The sequence below is a fragment of the Mirounga angustirostris genome, unplaced genomic scaffold (genome assembly GCF_029215605.1).
Source record: "Mirounga angustirostris isolate CCGP_5_RB_7025 unplaced genomic scaffold, mMirAng1.0.hap1 SCAF_8, whole genome shotgun sequence".
Taxonomy (NCBI): domain Eukaryota; kingdom Metazoa; phylum Chordata; class Mammalia; order Carnivora; family Phocidae; genus Mirounga; species Mirounga angustirostris.
Genome location: NW_026991716.1, coordinates 23,485,378 through 23,505,696, shown reverse-complemented (window position 1 = coordinate 23,505,696; position 20,319 = coordinate 23,485,378). Strand labels below are relative to the sequence as shown.

General features: G+C 36.2%; 1 pseudogene; it reads right to left on the bottom strand.

Annotated features, from left to right (window-relative positions):
- Positions 1-393: 393 nt before the first annotated feature.
- LOC123837500 (tigger transposable element-derived protein 1-like) overlaps positions 394-20,319 on the bottom strand; it is a 243,167-nt pseudogene continuing 223,241 nt past the window's right edge.

Below are 20,319 nucleotides of genomic sequence, written 5' to 3'. Positions count from 1 at the left end.
CAAAAATTAATTGTATTTCTGTACACAAGCAATGAACAATCCAAAAATGAAATTTAGACACTATTCTACTTACAATAGCATCAAAAAGAATAAAATATTTAGGATAAAATTTAACAAAATAAGTAGAAGACTTGTACACTGAAAACTACAAAACATTATTGAAGACCTAAGCAAAGGTGTAAATACAAGCATACCCCAGAGATACTGAGGCTTCAGTTCTAGATCATTGCAAAATAAAGCAAGTCAAATGAATGTTTTGGTTTCCCAGTGCATATGAAACTATGTTTATACTATACTGTAGTCTATTAACTGTGCAATAACATTAAGTTTAAAAAAAACAATGTACATACATTAACTTAAAAATACTTTACTGATAAGAAATGCTAACCATCATTTCTTAACCATGGTTAAGAACTGCTCACCAAATGCTAACAATCGACCAACTTGCTTTCAGCAAGTTATAATCTTTTTGTTGGTGGAGAGTCCTGCCTCCATGTTGATGACTGCTGACTGATCAGGGTGGTAGTTGCTGAAGGCTGGGGTGGCTGTGGCCATTTCTTAAAATAACACAACAATGAAGTTTGCCACATTGATTGACTCTTCCTTTCAAAAATGATTTCTCTGTAGCATGCAATGACGTTTGATAGCATTTTATCCACAGTAGAACTTCTTCCAAAATTGTAGTCAGTCTTCTCAAATCCTGCTGCTGCCTTATAAACTAAGTTTAGGTAACATTCTAAATCCTTTGTTGTCATTTCAACAGTCTTCACAACATCCTCACCAGGAATAGATTCCATCTCAAGAAACTACTTTCATTGATCATACCTAACAAGCAACTCTTTATCCATTTGTTTTATTATAAGATTGCAGTAATTCAACATAATAAAGAAAATGTTTGAAATCTTGTGAGAATTACCAAAATGTGACACAGAGATTCAAAATGAGCAAATGCTATTGGAAAAATGGTGCCAATATCATTCAGCAACTATGCCCTGAGCTCTGACCCTACACCAAGTGCTTTGGCAGGCCCAAGTACAGTGCTGAAAATAACCAAGTGTTCCCTGCTACTCTGGAGGAGAAAAGAAAAGAAAAGAGAGGAAAAGAAAAGAGAGGGAAAGAGAGGAAAAGAAAAGGAGAAGGAAAGAAAAGGAGAAGAGAAGTAAAGAAAAGGAGAAGAGAAGAAAAGGAAAGAGAAGAGGAGAGGAGAGGAGAGAAGAGAAGGGATGAGATGAAAGAGAAGAGAAGAAAATGGTAACAATAGCCTTGCTCAATGTAGGATTGCCACAAACCTTCAATTTATAAAACACGCAGTATCTGTGAAGTGCAATAAAATGAGGTATGCTTGTAAAAAAAAGACATAAATAAATGAAAAGACATTCTGTTTCATAGATTAGACAACTTAATATTGTTAAGATGGGAACACTCCCAAATTGATCTATAGATTCAATGCAAACAAAATTCCATCTAGCTTCCTTGTAGAAACTGAGAAACTGATCTTAGAATTCATATAGAAATGCAAGGAACCTAGAATAACCAAACCAGTGTTGAAAAGGAAGAACAAAGTTGGAGGACTCATACTTCCTGGTTTCAAAAATACTACAAAGCTACAGTATCGAGACTGTGTGATACTAGCAAAAGGATAGATACATAGATCAATGATACAGAATTCAGAGTCCAGAAATAAACTCATACAATGGGAGAAAGAATAATCCTTTTAATAAATGGTGCTTGGCAAACTGGATATTCACATATAAACAAGTAAAGTTGGTTGTATATAAAAAATTAATTCAAAGTGAGTCAGACTTTAATAGCTAAAATTTATATATTTCATAACTTTGTGTTTTATGAATTTTGTAACTCCTAAAAAAGTGTAGGAATAAACCTTTATGACCTCAAATTAGGTAATGGTTTCTTAGATATGACACTGAAAGCACAAGCAACCAAAGGAAAAAATGGATAAATTGAACTTCATTAAAATTAAAAACTTTTATACATCAGAGGACACTATCAAGATAGTAAAAAGACAATCAATAAAATGCGAGAAAATATTTGCAAAGCACATATTTGATAAGGGGTTAATATCCAAAATATGGAAAGAATCCCTACAACTCAACAACAACAAAAACCCAAACAACTCAACTCAAAACTGGACAAAGGACCTGAATAGATATTTCTCTAAAGAAGATATATGAATGACCAATAAGCACACCATAAGATGCTCAACATCAACTACCCATTAGGGAAATGTAAATCAAAACCACAATGAGACGCCACCTCACACCCAACAGGATGGCTATTATCAATACAAGGAAAAATAACAAGTGTTGGTGAGGATGTAGACAAATTGGAACCTTCTATCGCCATTGGGAATGTAAATGGTTCAATTGCTATAAGAAAGAGTTTGGTGGTGCCTCAAAAAGTTAAGCCATATGATACAGCAGTCCCATTTCCAGGTATATACCTGAACTGTTTTTACTCATAACACTTCTGACACCAAGTATTCCGTGTCTTTCCCAATACCATTTCTCTCTCAGGCATCAGCAGGGTGTCCTACAATTCAATTCAATTCTGACATTATCTACGTGGAGTTCTCAGACTCCACAAGTTAAGGGCTCAGGCCCACAGGTCCCCACTCCAGGTGACAGTCACAAGTCCCAGGTTGTCGCCAGTACTTCTAAGGACTAGCTATAAATTTAGGGGGATTCTCACAACCTCCTCCTCAGGTTCTATCATTTGCTAGAACAAGTCACAAAACTCAGGAAAGCATTTTATTTACTATTACCAGTTCGTTATAAAGGGATGCATAGGCAAGGTATGGGGGGAGAGAAGCAGAGCTTCCATGCCCTTTCTGAGTGCATCATCTTCCCAGTACCTGGATGTATGCATCCACCAATGGGAAGCTCTCTGAACGCTGTCATTTAGGAGTTTTTATGGAGGTTTCATTATGTAAACATGACTGATTAAATCATTGGCAACTGACTCAATCTCCAATTCCTACCCCTGCCTGAAGGATAAGGAGTGGGACTGAAAGTTCCAACCTCTAATCATGGCTAGTTCTTTCTAGTGATCAGTCCCAATCCTGAAGCTTTCTAGGGGCTCTCAGCAACCAATCGCCTCATTACCATACAAAGACACTCTTATCACTCAGCAGATTCCAAGAGTTTTAGGAGCTGTATGCCAGAAACTGAGGACAAAGACCAAATACTTACTTCTTAATACAACTGCCCTTAAACGAAGTGGAGGTTTAGAGACTCCCCACCCCTTAGGTGAAAAGCCACAAACAACTTTTGACTCCCCCAAAACTTAACTACTAATTGCCTACTATTGATTATAAACCTTACCCCTAACACGGTCAATTAACACTTATTTTGTATGTTATATGTATTACATACTATATTCTTATAATAAAGTAGGTTAGAGAAAAGAAAATGTTATTAAGAAAATCATAAAGAAAATACATTTATAATACTGTACCATATTGAAAAAAATCCATGTATAAGTGGACTGATGCAGTTCAAACTCATATTGTTCAAAGGTCAACTATATTATCACAATAGCCAAAATGTTGAAAGCAGGGACTGTCAGGTATTTGTAAGCCAATGCTCATAGCAATATTATTCACAATAGCCAAAAGGTGGGAACAACCCAAGTGTCCACTGATGGATGAAAGGATAAACAAAATGTAATATACACACACAATGGAATATTATTGGCCTTAAAAAGTAATGAAATTTTTATCCATGTTACAATAGGGAAGAACCTTGAAGACATATGCTACGTGAAATAAGCTAGACCCCAAAGGACAAATATTATAGGATTGCACTCACATGAGGTAACTAGAGACAAAAAGTAGAATAGAAGTTCCCAGGAGCTCAGGGGGAAGGAGAAATATGGAGTCATTGTAATGAGGATGGAGTTTCTGTTTGGGGTGAAAAAAAAAAGTTGTGGCAATGAAAAGAGGTGATGGTTGTACAACAACATTGTGAATGTACAAAATGCCACTGAATTACACACTTAAAATGGTAAATTTTATGTTGTGTGTATTTTACCAATATTAAAAGATGTGGAGAATGTGGAACCCTCATATACTACTGGTGGGAATGTAAAATAGTGCAGCCACTTTGGAAAACAGTCTGGCAGTTTCTCAAAATCTTAAACATAGAATTGCTATATGATTCAGCAATTCCACCCCTAGGTTCCCAAGAGAAATGAAAACATATGCCCACCAAAAAATTTTACATCGATGTTCGTGGCAACATTATTCATAATAGACAAAAAGTGTAAACAACTTAAATGTCCATTAGCTGATGAACAAAGTGTGGCATGTCTATACAATGAAATAGTATAGTATTCTGCAATAAAAAGGAATGAAGTACAGACACCCACAACATGGATGAACCTTGAAAACATTACACTAAGTGAAAGAAGCCAGTCACAGAGGGTCACATACTTCATGATTCCATTCATATGAAATGTCTACAATAGACAAATATATTGACAAAAGTAGATTTGTGGCTGCATGGGAGGGACGAGAGGGCTGGGGACAAATGGGGGGGGTGATTGCTAATGAGTCCAAGGTTTCTTTGTGGGGTGATGGAAATGTGCTAAAATAGATTGTGAAGGTGTCTCAGTCGATTCAGACTGCTATCACAAAATACAATGGACTGGGTGGCTTATTAAAAACAGAAATTTATTTCTTATAGTTTTAAAAGCTGGAAGTCCAAGATCAGGGAGTCAGCATGGTCAAGTTCAAGCTCCAGAATGGAGAGCGTTGTTTTCTTGACCCCTCACATGGCACAGATAGGAAGAAAGAGCTCTCTAGAGTCTCTTTTATAAGGGCACTAATTCCATTCTTGAGGGTTCCAGTCTCATGACATGACCATCTCCTACAGGCCCCACCTCCTAACACCATCACAATGGGGGACTAGGATTTCAACAAAAGAATTTTAGAAGGACATAAACATTCAGTCCATTTCATACAACCACTTTGGAAAATATTTGGTGCTATTTGTAGAGTTGAACATTCACAGCAATTTTACTCTTTGGCCCAAAGAAATTACTGTTTAAGTACAACAAAAAGTAGAAAAAACTTTGGAAAAAAACCACCTAAATGTCTATAAATAGAAGAATGGAATATCTATAAATAGAAGAATGGAAAATAAACTATGGTATATTCATACAATGGAATAGTGTCAGAAGATTCCATATAGTCCTGGAAGATTACATACAACACAATTCTTTTTTAAAAAATAAAATTAGAAACAACTATTTCAAATTATGTTTTAGGAAGCATAGAGATAAAATACAGCCATGTAAAGCAAAGGGAAAATGGGCAAAATTTAAGAAACGAACAGGCCCCAAATTCAGGTAGGCAAAGAATGAGAGGGGACTGCACCATATTGCTAGGTATGGGTTAATATTAAGATCCAGGCTGTTGAATTGGATGGCAACTTCATGGATGCTTAATTGGTATTAAAAATAAGTAAAAAATAAATGAGGGCCTTGCATGGGCCAACGGGTGAGAATGTGTCAAGAACCAGATATTAATGATCTATTTCTGTGTACCACTTGAGGTCCATTTTAAAAATACACAAAAAACAAATAAAAAGTAACAATCACCTCAGGCTAAAATTTTCTATTATTTCTCAAAATATAGGCATGTCAGAGGGGAAATTAAAAAAAAAAGTAGTCTAACTGTCTGACTTGAGACTTGGAAGTTACTCAATAATTCCCAACACTGATAAAAAGATATATGTCAAATATGGCTAGTAAAAATTTAAGTACAAGAGATAAAAAGAGAACCATAATTAGTGAAGTTTCACAGGCAAAGGGGAAAAAAAAGAAATAATCAAGAATGCTTAACAAATGAAAAACATGAAAAATGTCAGAAATAAGAGACATAATTATCACAATAAATTTGTGAGAATTAAATGAGGATGAAACAAGCTCACTTATTTATTCACTTAGAAAATAATTGGAGTAGCCAAATTAAGACATCCTATTGAAATAGCACAAGATTTTTAATTTATTTTTTTATTTTTAATTGAGGTATAGGTTGACTATATTAGCTTCAGGTGTACAACACAGTGATTCAGCAGTTACACACACTATGCAGTGCTCACCACGGTAAGTAGTTACATATCTGCCACCATACAAAGCTATTTCAGTATTATTGACTATGTTCCCTATACTGTACTTTTCATCCTTGTGATTTATTTTATAACTGACAGTTTGTAAAAAATTAAATGTATTTAATTGGCTTTAGAAATTATATGAATAAATGATAATTGATACATAAATATATGCTGATTTAAAAATATAGAAGTAGGGGCGCCTGGGTGGCTCAGTCGGTTAAGCGGCTGCCTTCGGCTCAGGTCATGATCCCTGGGTCCTGGGATCGAGCCCCACGTCCGCCTCCCTGCTCTGTGGAGAGCCTGCTTCTCCCTCTCTCTCTGCCTGCCTCTCTGCCTACTTGTGCTTTCTCTCTCTGTGTCAAATAAATAAATAAAATCTTTAAAAATAAATAAATAAATAAAAATAAATAAATAAATAAAAATATAGAAGTAACTACCACAGTAATGGCCTATACTTTCCTTCATCAGACCCTAAACAGGATTTTAAGCAAATAGCATACATTTGAGACTGGTAGGTTATCGGGTTAGTTTTTTCTATCTCCATCTTTCAGCCTCTCCAGGATACAGAATTTCAACTGTATTTATTAAAACCATTTGAAGTAGACGCTGCTCTTCCCTAAAATTTCCCCTCTTTTTTTAACAGATGAAGAAGTTGAGGCTTAGAAAGGTGAAGTAGTCTTTCCAGGTTACACTGCTGATGTCACCCTGCTAGCTTTCAAACTCCAACAACTGACCCCATGGCCAACATTCAATGACTAGACTATCACTGATACCACAGTCCTTGTGAGATAATCTACTGTGTTGTACAAAAACCATATTACACCATAGAAAAGATAACCTAGAAACTAAGTAAAACTGTAACGATGCCCTCTGTTTTCCCTTACTCTTGGAAGATTTCCATTACTTAAGTTTTTTCTGTGAGCCAATCTCTTGCAAGGCTACACAACAAAATCATGCTGGTCCTTTGCTGCCCCCTTATGGGAGACGTACACAGATACATAAAAGTCCCCAGCCAATAACTACAGTCTCATTTGTCACAACTATTTCAGATATACCTAGCTTTAAGTGATATTGTTCAGCTTCTAGAACAAAGCAACCAGTACGTAAAAGGGACTCAATGAATGTTTGTAGATTTGAACTGATAGTTTATCCACAGAATCTCTGATATGTACTAGGAGGTTGATTTATAAGAATCCTATAAAAAATAACTTATTTGGTCAAATGACTACACACCTTCCAATTTAATCTTTTGGGGTATACAGACTGGCTCATATCATGCTTATTTAAAATTATAAAATTGCATCATGTAACCAATTGATGCATAATAAATAAAATCCTGAAATTTACAAAATAAATAAAAATTATAATCAAAAATTTTCAGTTCAATCACTTGTTTCCAGTACTTTTGCTTCTTTTTAGAGCCCAAATTCAAAGCAAATAGTTCAAGTTTCTTCTTATTTCCTGCTCTTGTTTTTGTCTCTGTTGGTTGTGACCACAGTCTATCTCAGAAGAAACAAAGGGTTTTGAACTCTGCAATAGGCCAATAAAACCTCAACAAAATCTATGAAGAACAGCAGTGCTTTAAGTTTTAATGTAGGTAGAGGCGCCCGGGTGGCTCAGTTGGTTAAGCGTCTGCCTTCGGCTCGGGTCATGATCTCCGGCTCCTGGGATGGAGCCCCACATTGGGTTCCCTGCTCAGCAGAGTCTGCTTCTCTGCTTCTCCCTCTCTCTCTGATCCTTCTCCCTGCTTTTTTTCTCCCTTAAAAAAAAAAAAAAGGTTTTAATGTAGGTAAATAGTTATCTCCCCAGCTACTTCCTCAAACTGATAAGGCTATTAATGATTACACTAAACATTAAAGCCCATAATCTTATGACTTCAAAACAGTAAGAGATTTTTGTAGCTCAATGGTAAAGGTAATTATTTCACTAATTCATGGATAAGTGGCCTTCCAAAGTCATGGATGATTTTCTACAAGGAAACCTCTCCAGGCTTTCTACTAGAGTGGGGTGTTTAAATCCTTAGAATTGACTTCACGTGGCTTTCTTCACAAGTACTGGGAAAGGCTATACACATCACTGAGATGTGTGATATATATTGTTCCTACATACTGGGCAGATTCCATAAGTATCATTCCTACATGTTGGGTAGCTACCACAAATTAAAACACACAAACACACATACACATATAACAACGACAACAACAGCTGCCAGTGTACTCACCAGAAATATTTCCTGGATCCTTCCAGTAGCTCTATCAAAACAACTTACTATGAGTTCATCAGGAGCTTTCCTACTCCTATTTCCCTTCCCATTCTCAATGGTCCCCCACTAGTACAGGCTCTTATCTTCTTTTGTTTTTAAAGATTTTATTTATTTATTTGAGAGAGAGAGAATGAGAGAGAGCACATGAGAGGGGGGAGGGTCAGAGGGAGAAGCAGACTCCCCGCCGAGCAGGGAGCCTGATGCGCGGGACTCGATCCCAGGACTCCAGGATCATGACCTGAGCCAAAGGCAGTCGCTTAACCAACTGAGCCACCCAGGCGCCCCCAGGCTCTTATTTTCTTAACACCCACTCACCAAATACTGAATTTCTTGAGCACTATGTACAAACATTGTGCTTGGAGCTAGGTACAGAATGATAAGCCAAAGATACATGATCTGCTATCATGTAACTTACAGTCTAGAAAGAGAAAACGGACACCAAGCAAATAAACATACAAATAAATATACTGATTGTTTGATAAGGTTTGATTAAGGAAAAAAACAGAATGTTTTAAGAAGAGTTAAAAGGAAGGTAGTTCCTTATATTTCTATTCACACCAGGCTGTCATTCAGGGAAAGGCCCCTCTCTATAGAACTGACATTTAAGTCAACACCTGAAGAATAGGTTGTAGTAATGAAGGTAAAAAAAGAGAAAAGAGAAATCCAGGTTAAAAAAAAAAAATAGCAAAAAGCTTAAGCCTTAAGATAAGAAAAAGCATGGCATGTTTTAGGATGTATATAAGGCCAGTGTGGCTGAAAAACAAGACTAGACAATACAGCCTAAATTATCAGGGCTTTACGGGCCATGTTAAGAAGTTTGACTTCAAACAACCAGGGTACCATTAGATGGTTTTAAGCAGTAAAGTGACATGATCTAATTCATGCTTTTAAAAGCTTACTTCATTTTCTGGGTAGAGAATTGTTTGGAGCGCAGAAAAGGCAAAAGCAGAGAAATCATAATGGAGGCAACTGCGGGCATTCCAACAAGATGGAGGCTTGGGTTAAGAAAGTTAAAATGGAATAGAAAGGAAATAGCTGAATTTAATATGTTTTAAAGGTAAAGTTAATAGAACATTGATGATGGACTAGATGTTGATTGGTTTGAGCAACTCATGAATGGAGGTATCTCATATATTGAGATAAGAAAGACAAAAGGAGCCTACATTTAGTAGGGAGGGGGAATGAGAATTCAGTTTTAGGCATGTTCATGTTCAGATTTCTGTGACATATCCAAGTAAATATGTCAAGTATTTAGTACATAAATGACAAATGATGGCAAAGGATGAAATCACTTAAAAAGATCATAGAGAGAATAAAAGAGACTCAAGACTAAGCTGTAAGGGGAATGAGTATAAAGGAGTAAGAGCTCCAAAGACCCAGACAGGAGGAAAGTCAGGAGAGTATTATGCCACATAAATTTATACTTAGAAATTAGAGCTGCTAAATGAATACACGAACGGCAGGTTAGTCCATCTGACCATTTCTTACAGAGATCTTATAAAAGAATTGAATGCACAAAACTGGGATGTTTTAGTGGTTTGTCTGCTAGCATTATGATCTCATAAAATGAAATAAACTGTTTTGAGTGGGAAAACAAGCCTTCTTCCTGTCTTTTGAACACATCAAATGTATCTCCTTCTCAGGATTTTTACACTTGCTGATGTTTGGAACATCCTTCTCCCTAATGACTCCCCATTTGTATTATTCAAGGCTCAGTTCAAATAACACTTCCTCAGAAAAGCATCAGAGAACCATCCTCTAAAATGGCTTTGTCCTGCTTCATCTTTTCACAGCACTTCCTATTGCATGTTTCCTACCAAATAGAATATAAGCTACATGAGAGCAAGGATCTTATATATCTTGAGTTCACCATCATTTTCCCAATGCCTAAACAGTGCTTAAAACAGAGTAGGCACTCCAAAAATGTATGAAGTAAATAAAATTAAAATATATAATATTTTCCAATAAGTATAGAAGATCATTGTTATTATGGTTTGAAAAATATAATAAAGATAGACCTGCATTAAGTAATATGTATATCTAGAATTGTGAATCTATTATTGGAGTCTTCATCTTTCTTCTAATCAACAAGGACTCCACTAAACCTTCATACTGCACTCCTCCTACTGACTTCTCTGAGGTCACACTTGGCAATTCACTTCCTCTCCTGATGAGTATGTCTAGCATTTCCTGGGGCCCAAGTCTAGCCTACTTATGACACCTAAACATGAAACTAAGCCACTGCCTCTTTATCCAAAATCACAGCCAATACTGTGCCAAAGAACCCTGGACTCTTTCCAATCCTTCTGATGCCAAAGGCTGAGGGCTCATTTTCATCAAAGAAGTTTTGTAATAGGTGATTTACTAATTGAAATATCACTTAGAGATAAACAACCTGTTTCCCAAAGCAAGTTCTACTAAAAGTGAAATTTGTAACTGTATATATATTGTTAGCAAAAACCATGTAAACTATATATTTCTGATTTTTAAAAATTGGTAGGCATTTATTCAGAAAACATTTCCTAAATACATTCTAGATAGTCAACCATGTATTTTCAGAATGCAGAAGTGCATAGTGGGAAACAAAGTAATTTTCATTAAAAATTGCAAGTTATATTAACATATAATGGGCTTATAATTGACATTTTAAATTAATTAATCAGTATTGTTAAATTTCTCTATTTTAATATCTATTACAGCAAATATCAATAGGCATAACCTGCCTAAATAAAAGTTTTCCATTAATTTTTAGGGATATAAAAGGTTCCAAAGAACAGAATGTTTGAGATCCACTATCATAGGTTCAGGAAGAGAGTAAAAACAGGAAAGAAAACCAAAAGAATGGTTTTGTGAGCATGAATGCCTGATTTAGTGTGACTATAAAGAGAAAGAATAAAATCTGATATAATGTGGATTAAGAACACTAGCAGCCCTAAAATCTTAAAGACTGATGGTGCTTCCCTCATCATATCAAAATAAAACAATATTAATGCATAGAATGAATGTAAGGAATTCAAACAAATATCTGAGATTTCCCTTGTATTTCTTTTTTTCCCAGCTTTATTGAAGTATGATTGGCAAATAAAAATGTTATATATTTCAGTTATACAATGTGACTTTTTAAAAGACATACAATGTGATGAGTTAATATATGCATACACTGTGAGATGGTTACCATAATCAAGTTAACAAACACATCCATCATCTTACATAGTCAGCTTTTTTTTTCTTTTTTGTGGTGGTGGTGGTGGTGTAAGAAAAATTAAGATCTACTGTCTTAGCAAATACAGTACTATTAACAATAATCACAGTGCTATACATTAGAGCCCCATCTTTTAACTGGAAGTTTGTATCCTTTGACCACCCTTCCTCAGCCCTCAGTCCCTGGCAACCACCACTCTACTCTCTGGTTCTATGAATATGACTTTTTTAGATTTCACATATAAGTGAGCTCAAACTTGTCCTTCTGTGTCTAGCTTATTTCACTTAGGCATAATATCCTCCAGGTTCATCCATGTTGTCACAAATGACAAAACTTCCTTCTTTTATGGATGAATAATATTCTACTACACGCCCACACACACACACATTTTCTTTATCCATTCACCTGTTGATGGTGAAAGCTGAAAGTGTTTCCTCTAAGATCAGGAACAAAACAGGGATGCCTACTTCCACCATTTGATTCAACATAGTACTGGAAGTCCTAGCCAAAGCAATTAGGCAAGAAAAACAAATAAAAGGCATCCAGAAAGGCATCCACATCCCAGAAATAAAACATGCTTAGCAATCAACTCATCTTTGAGAAGGGCTCCAATATAGAATGTTGAAAAGATAGTCTCACCTGTTATTTCAATGATATTTTTAAAGTTTCAAATAACAAAATCTTCTGTTCACCTTGTAAACTGGTACCCTTGCTTTGACAGACTCTAAACATGTTTCAGAGGGAATAGGTCCTACATCATTCTATTATACATTATTACCCTTATACCAAAACTAGTTATACAATTTACAAGAAGAGAAAATTATAGACTAATATGACTCATGAACATAGATGTAAAATTCTAAAACAAAATATTAGCAAATCTAACCCAACAATGTGTAAAAAGAATTATAAACCATGACCAAGTAGAATTTATACCAGGAATGCAAAGCTGATTCAACATTTAAAAATCAGTTAATGTTATCCACCACATCACCAAGGTAAAGAAAAAAAATCATATCGAAGATTGATCAAAAGATCTGAACAGACACCTTACAAAAGAAGGCACACAGGTGGCAAATAATCACATGAAAAGATGACTTACTATCATATGTCATTAGGTAATTGCAAATTGAAACAACAATGAGATACCACTACACATCTATTAAAATGGCTAAAATCCAAAAACTAATAATAACTAAATCTGGTGACGATGTGGAGCAACAGGTATTCTCATTCATTGCTGGTAGAAATGCAAAATAGAACAGTCACTTCGAAAGACAGTTTGGCAGTTTCTTACAAAGATAAACATTGTCTTTTTTTCCCTTCCAGGTTTATTGAGATATAAGTAACATATAACATTGTGTAAGTTAAAGGTGTACAACATAATGATTTGATATATATTGCAAAATGATCACCACAATAAGGTTAGTTAATGCAACCATTACCTCATCTAGTTACAAATTTTTTGTGTAGTGAGAAGTTTAAAAAAAAACAAAATACAACAACAAAAAAATCTACTCTATTAGCAACTTTCAAATGTACAATACAGTATTGTTAACTATAGTCACCATGCTGTACATTACATCCCAAAACTTATTCATCTTGTAACTGAAAGTTTGTACTCTTTGACCACCCCTGCCCATTTTCCCCACCTCCTACCCCCCACCCCAACAAACTCTTACTGTATGTTATAGACTGAACTGTGTCCTCCAAAAATTCATATGTTGAAGCCTTATCCCCCAGTTTGACTGTATTTGGAGATAGGGCCTTGGAGTGGGGGGTGGGTAATTAAGGTTAATTGAGGTCAGAAGGGTTGAGCTCTAATCTGGTAGGACTGTCTTTATAAAAAGAGGAAGAGACACCAGAGATCTCTCTCTGGAATAAGTGAGGACACATCAACAAAGCCAAACCAGGAGGAGAGGCCTCACCAAAAACTAAATTTTCCCACACTTTGATCTTGGACTTCTGGCCTCCCTGAACTCTAAGATACACTTCTGTTGTTTAAGTCACCCAGTCTGTAGTATCTTGCTATGGCAGCTGAGTAGATTAAGATACTGCATGATCCAGTGATTGTTTTCCTACATATTCACCCAGTTGAGTTGAAAAGTTATGATCAGGGCGCCTGGGTGGCTCAGTTGGTTAAGCGACTGCCTTCGGCTCAGGTCATGATCCTGGAGTCCCAGGATCGAGTCCCGCATCGGGCTCCCTGCTCAGCAGGGAGTCTGCTTCTCCCTCTGACCCTCCCCCCTCTCACGCTCTATCTCATTCTCTCTCTCAAATAAATAAATAAAATCTTTAAAAAAAAAAAGAAAGAAAAAGAAAAGTTATGATCATACAAAAATCTGCACATGGATATCTCATAGCAGCTTTATTCAGAACTCACTCAATAGGTGAAAGGATAAACTGTGGTATACCCAAAGAAATATTATTTAGCAATAAAAAGAATGAACTATATTAAGCCCCACACACACATACAAAAAGACATGTAAAAAATTTAAATATGTATTGCTAAATAAAAGCAAATCTGCAAATACTGTATAATTCTAAGTATATGATATTCTAGAAAATACAAAACTATGCAGACAATAAAAAGATCAATGGCTGCCAGGGGTTCAGTGGAAGGAAAGAAAGGATGAATAAGAGGAGCAGAGGAGATTTCTAGGGCAGTGAAACTAGTCTGTATAGTGGATACATGACATTAAACATTTGTCAAAACCCTTAGAATTATATGATGCAAATTGTGAACCCTAATGTAAACTATGTACTTCAGTTAATAATAATGTACTAGTATTGATTCATTGATGGTAACAAGTGTACCACATTACTGCAAAATGTTAATAGCAGAAGTTGTGCAGGTGGGGGAAGAATATGGGAACTCTGTACTGTCTGCTCTATTTTTCTGTAAATTTAAAACTATTCTAAGCAATAACATCTGTTAATTTAAAAACCATATGACTTGGAAAGGAAGAAGTAGAAGTTTTTATTTGGAAAACAAGATGTTTATATATACAAAATCCTAATAGATCTAAAGTAAAACTACTAGAAATAATGATTTTACAAAGTTGCAAGACACATAGTCTATATACAAAAATCATTTATATTCTATATACAACAGTAAACAATTAAAAATTGATATTTAACAAATACCATGGCACCAATAAATGTGAAACATGTAAGGATAAAATTAACAAAGTGTATGTAAGACTTGTATACTGTAAACTAGAAAATACTGGTCAGAGAAATTTTAAAAGATCTAAATAAATGGAAATCTATACAATGTTCATAGACTAAAAGACTCAATATTGTTAACAGGTCAATTCTTTCCAATTTGAGCTATAGATTCAGCACAATTCCAATCAAAATCACAGCAAGATATTTTGAAAAATCAACAAGTACACTTCTGCAGTTTCTAGTCAGACATATAAAGTGCTTTGAAGTTTACTCCCATCCTCACAAGAAAAACACTAAACTGAAAATCAAGAACTCTTCTTTGATACATCTGAGAATTGAGATGACAGGGTAAACTGCTGCCCCCAAAACTGAAGAAACAAACAAACAGATACAAAGAATCACAGCTTACTGGGAACAAAGGCCTAGCAGAAGCTGGCAGCTAGAGTCAACATTACAAGAATCACTTTAAACTGTAACTGATGAATTGCTGGAGGCTTAGTGTGGGGAAACTTGAAGGTTAAAATACCTAAAAGGGTCAGTTGTTTTGGGGGGAGTTCCACATTTATTTATTTATTTATTTATTTTAAGATTTTGTTTATTTATTTGAGACAGAGAGAATGAGAGAGAGAGAGAGCACATGAGAGGGGGGAGGGTCAGAGGGAGAAGCAGGCTCCCCGCAGAGCAGGGAGCCTGATGCGGGACTCATCCAGGGACTCCAGGATCATGACCTGAGCCGAAGGCAGTCGCTCAACCAACTGAGCCACCCAGGCGCCCCGGAGTTCCACATTTAAAAGAGGTTTACCTCCAGGAGTCCTACCACTGTGAAGGTCAGAGAAAAATTCCATGTTTATAGGTGTGGTACTGGAAAAGGAACCATATAAAAAATGTCCCCAGAGCATTTTGTTCTTTTTAACAAGTTCTGCCCTCAAGGGAAGCTATTTTATCAGAGCATAACTGACTTGGTGGAGGGGGGCAGGTTTACCTTAGCCTCCTAAGGGGAGGAAAATAACTCCATCCTCCTATAGCCTTCAATGTGGAGGAAGAGAAATACCTAAATCACGATCACTAAAAGACTGAGACCTAATCACAGGACTATAGAATGCCTCCCCCCCCACCCCGCCCCGATACTTTACCACCATATCAATAGAGCTCCTATACAATCACAGGATATTACAACTAAAATAACTGCAACTCTCAGGACTTATTTAGGGAATCTCTAAGGATACCCAAAGACAATAGGGAACACAAAAACAAAAATACTGAAGGAAATTTTAACCTCTGACACCACTGCTAGAGCAAATACAGCCTAACTCTCCGCCAAATAAACATAAAACCTCATAATAAAGGCTTATCTATCTCATTTCAAAACCTATGAATTTCAACAAAAAATTTCAAGTCATGCTAAAAGGCAAAAAAGCACAGTGTGAAGAGATAAAGCAAGCATCAGAACTTGAGTTAGATATGCCAGGGATTTGGGGATAATTAGATCAGAAATTTTAAATAACTATAATTAATATGCTAAGAGCCATAATGGAAAAAGTAGATAACATGCAAGGGTAGATAATGTAAGTAGGTAGATGGAAATGCTAAGAAAGAATTTTATAAAATTCTAGAAATCAAAAACACTGTGAAAGAAACAAAGAAAAGGGGCGCCTGGGTGGCTCAGTTGGTTAAGTGTCTGCCTTCCGCTCAGGTCATGATCCCAAGGCCCTGGGATCAAGCTCCGCATCGGGCTCCCTGCTCAAAGGGGAGCCTGTTTCTCCTTCTCCTGGCCCCGCTCATACCCTCCCTCGTTATCTCTCTCTCATAAATAATAAAAAATAAAATCTTAAAAAAAAAGAAAGAAAGAAAGAAATGAAGAATGAATGGGCTTGTCAGTAGAATGGACAAGGCCAAGGAAAGAATCAGGAGATGAAAACAGATCAATAGAAACTAACCAACTAAAATGCAAAGAGAAAAAAGGATTAAAAAAATGAAACAGATTGGGCACTTGAGTGGCTCGGTCGTTAAGCGTCTGCCTTCGGCTCAGGTCATGATCCCAGGCTCCTGGGATCGAGCCCTGAATCATGCTCCCTGCTTGGCCGGGAAGCCTGCTTCTTCCTCTCCCACTCCCCCTGCTTGTATTCCCTCTCTCGCTGTGTCTTCTCTGTCAAATAAATAAATAAAATCTTTAAAAAAAAAAAGGAAACAGAATGTCCAAAAACTATAAGACAATTACAGAAGGTATAATATATGTGTATTAGAACTGCTAAGAAGAGAAAAAAAAGAACAGAAGAAATATTTGAAGTGATAATAGCTGAGAATTTTCCAAAATTAATGACAGGAAATGCAGATAATTAGAAGCAGGATAAATACTAAAAAATATATATATCTAGGCATGTCATATTCAAACTGCAGAAAATCAAGGATAAAGAGAATATTTGGAAGAAGCCAGGGAAAAAGAATACCTTACCTATAGCAAAACAAGGATATTAGTTATATCAGATTTTTCACCAACAAACATGCAAGAATGAAGAGAGTAGAGTGACATACTTTAAATGTTGGGAGAATCAAAAATAAAAACACCAACCCAGAATTCCACATCAAGTGAAATTATCCTTCAAAAGTGAGAAGGCTTGGGGTGCCTGGTTGACTCATTTGGAAGAGCATGTGACTCTTGATCCTGAGTTCAAGCCCCATGTTGGGTGTAGAGATTACCTAAATAAATAAACTTAATAAAAAAATTAAAAAACAAATAAATAAACAAAAGTTAGAAGGCTTATCCTCCTATGTCCAAACAGGGAAGGTAGGTAGCAGAGTTTACTCAGGGTGAGTATTTTAGGAGGGAGAAGCTATGAAAAGCAGATAGACAAGAGAGTTAAGCACATAATCAAGAAAGAATAAGTGAAATAATGTAACATGAATCTAAACTAGGCAGAGAGAAGAGCAAAAAGAAAAGAGAACATGGAAGGGTCAATGAGTTTAGGGATCACAATGAGATTGAAATTCTTAATTGGACAGCTAACATCATAATCAATGGTGAAAAACTAAGAGCTTTTCCCCAAAGGTCAGGAATGAGACAAGGATGTCCACTCTCACCTTTTATTCAACATAGTACAGGAAGTCCTAGCCATAATAATCAGAAAGGAAAAAGGAACAAAAGGCATCCAAATTGGTAAAGAAGAAGTAAAACTCGCTATTTGCAGATGAGATGATTCCATATATAGAAAACCAGGAAGACTCCACCAAAAAACTACTAAAACTGATGAACGAATTCAGTAAGGTCGCATGATACAAAATCAATGTGCAGAAAGCTGCTGCATTTCTATACACTACAAAGCAGAAGAAAGAGAAATTAAGAAAACAATCCCACTTACAACTGCACCAAAAATAGTCAAATACCTAGGAATAAACTTAACAAAGGAGGTGAAAGACCTGTGCTCTAAAGGCTATAAAACACTGATGAAAGAAACTGAAGACAGCACAAACAAATGGAAAGATATGCCATACTGATGGATTGGAACAGAAAACACTGTTCACAGGTCCATACTACCCAAAGCAATCTATACATTTAATGTAGTCTTTATCAAAATACTAACAGCATTTTTCACAGAACAAGAACAAATAATCTAAAATTTCCATGGAACTATGGAAGATCCCTCATAGCCAAAGCAATCTTGAAAAAGAAAAACAAAGCTGGAAGTATCACCGTTCCAGGTTTCAAGTCATATTACAAAACTGTAGCAATCAGGGGTGCCTGGTGGCTCAGTCGTTAAGCATCTGCCTTCGGCTTGGGTCATGTTCCCAGGTCTTGGGATCGAGCCCTGCATCGGGCTCTTCGCTCACGGGAAGCCTGCTTCTCCCTCTCCCACTCCCCCTGCTTGTGTTCCCTCTCCCGCTGTGTTTCTGTCAAATAAATAAAATCTTAAAAAAAAAAAAAAAAAACCTGTAGCAATCAAAACAGTATTGTACTGGAACAAAAATAGACACATAGTTCAACAGAACAGAATAAAAAGCCTAGAAACAAACCCACAATTATATGGTCAATTCATCTTTGACAAAGAAGGAAATAATATATGGTGGGAAAAAGACAGTCTCTTCAACAAATGGTGTTGGGAAAACTGGACAATTACATTCAAAAGAATGAAACTGGACCACTTTCTTACACCATACACAAACATAAACTCAAAATGGATTAAAGACCTAAATGTGAGACCTGAAGTCATAAAAATCCTAGAGGAGAACACAGGCAGTAATTTCTCTGACATTGGCCATAACGTCTTTCTAGATAAGTCTCCCGAGGCAAGGGAAACAAAAGCAAATATAAACCACTGGAACTACATCAAAATAAAAAGCTCCTGCTCAGCAAAGGGAACCATCAACTAAACAAAAAGAAAACCCTCTGAATGGGAGAAAATATTTGCAAATGACATACCTGAGAAAGGGTTAGTGTCCAAAATATACAAAGAACTTAAACAGCTTAACACCAAAAAAAAAAAAAAATCCAGTTTAAAAATGGGCAGAAGACATAAACAGATATTTCTCCAAAGAAGATATCCAGATAACTGACACATGAAAAGATGCTCAACATCACTCATCATCAGGGAAATGCAAATGAAGACCACAATGAGATATCACCTCACACCTGTCAGAATAACTAAAATCAAAAACACAAGAGGGCGCCTGGGTGGCTCAGTCGTTAAGCAACTGCCTTCAGCTCAGGTCATGGTCCCAGGGTCCTGGGATCGAGTCCCACATTGGGTTCCCTGCTCCACAGGAAGCCTGCTTCTCCCTCTCCCACTCCCCCTTGCTTGTGTTCCCTCTCTCACTGTGTCTCTCTCTGTCAAATAAATAAATAAAATCTTTAAAAAAAAAAAACTAAACTAAAAAAACCCCACAAGAAACAAGTGTTGGCGAGGATGTGGAGAAAAAGGACCCCTCTTGCACTTTTGGTGGGAATGAAAACTGGTGCAGCCACAGTGGAAGACATTATGCAGGCTCTTTAAAAAATTAAAAATAGAACTACCACATGATCCAGTAATTTCAGTACTGGGTAATTATTCAAAGAATACAAAAAACACTAACTCGAAAGGATATATGTGCCCCTATGTTTATTGCAGCATTATTTACAATAGTCAAATTATGGAAGCAGCCCAAGCATCCATCAATGAATAAATGGATAAATAAACTGTGGCGTACATACACACAAAGGAATACTCTTCATCCATAAGGGTGAATGAAAACATGGACAGACCTCAAAGATACTATGCTAACTAAAATAAACAAGACCCAGAAGGACAAATATTGTATGATTTTACTTATTTGAGGTAGCTAGAATAAGCAAATCATAGAGACAAATAGCAGAATAAAGGTTACACTAAGGCATGGGGAAGGAGAAAAGGAAGAGCTATTGTTTAATGGGAATACAGTTTATGTTGACAATAAAAGGTTGGAGATGATGAAAAGCGTTTGTGTATAATTGGTAGTGATGAGTACACAGCACTGTGGATGCAATTAATGCCACTGAGTTGTACATTTACAAATGGTTAAGATGATAAATATCATGGTAT